This window comes from Phytophthora parasitica, assembly GCF_000247585.1.
Source record: "Phytophthora parasitica INRA-310 unplaced genomic scaffold supercont2.56, whole genome shotgun sequence".
In the NCBI taxonomy this organism is placed as follows: domain Eukaryota; phylum Oomycota; class Peronosporomycetes; order Peronosporales; family Peronosporaceae; genus Phytophthora; species Phytophthora nicotianae.
In genome coordinates this window covers 120212-120833 of record NW_008649042.1, presented here as the reverse complement: position 1 = coordinate 120833, position 622 = coordinate 120212, and the positions used below count along the sequence as shown (strand labels likewise).

General features: G+C 55.9%; 1 non-coding gene and 1 pseudogene across 2 annotated transcripts; both read left to right on the top strand.

Moving 5' to 3' along the window:
- PPTG_20577 lies at nucleotides 1-49 on the top strand. The gene has a single exon. It is a non-coding gene; the product is annotated as a tRNA-Leu (tRNA).
- Nucleotides 50-101: 52 nt separating this feature from the next.
- On the top strand, nucleotides 102-172 carry PPTG_20576 (annotated as a pseudogene). The gene has a single exon. The product of its transcript is annotated as a tRNA-OTHER (tRNA).
- The last annotated feature ends 450 nt before the right edge of the window (nucleotides 173-622 follow it).

The window sequence follows — 622 nt, the reverse complement described above, 5'->3', positions numbered from 1 at the left end:
CGTTGGCTTTGAAAGCCACAGGTCGGTGGTTCAATTCCACCCGGGCACAGCCCTCTCATACCATGAGCAATAGTCCGTGCACGGACAAGTTTACGCGCATTGCCCTTGTAGCTCAACGGTAGAGCGTTGGCTTTGAAAGCAAAGGGTTGGTGGTTCGATCCCGTCCGGGACACACCACCTTCGCTGTAACAGCGCAATTCCAACCTTGGATAATGCTCCTTGAGCAAGTTCTTCAAAACAAATATGCGTCAATCCGGACGCTTGTGCTTGGACCTCGTCCAACACAACACGAAGCATCTGCTTCCGTCGGGACCACGTCCCCAACACCACAAGGCAAACCTGCCTACTGCTCCCGCTGCGGGCACCGATGCTCATACTTGAGCTGGCTGCTCCAGCCACTGGTCAGAGCATGAGCTTAGCTACCGCCCTGTAGACACCCCGCACTACTAGCGGGAAGCGCTTGGCGACGCAGTCGCGAGCCCATGTGACGTATTGGCAGTGGGTGTGCCACGTCATAGGCGTCAACGACGTCAGGACAGTCCTCACGGAGGGGCATCTCGAACTCCCATGAGTTCTGTGAATATGGATATCCTCTCCACTTCACTAGGTACTGGGTACGACC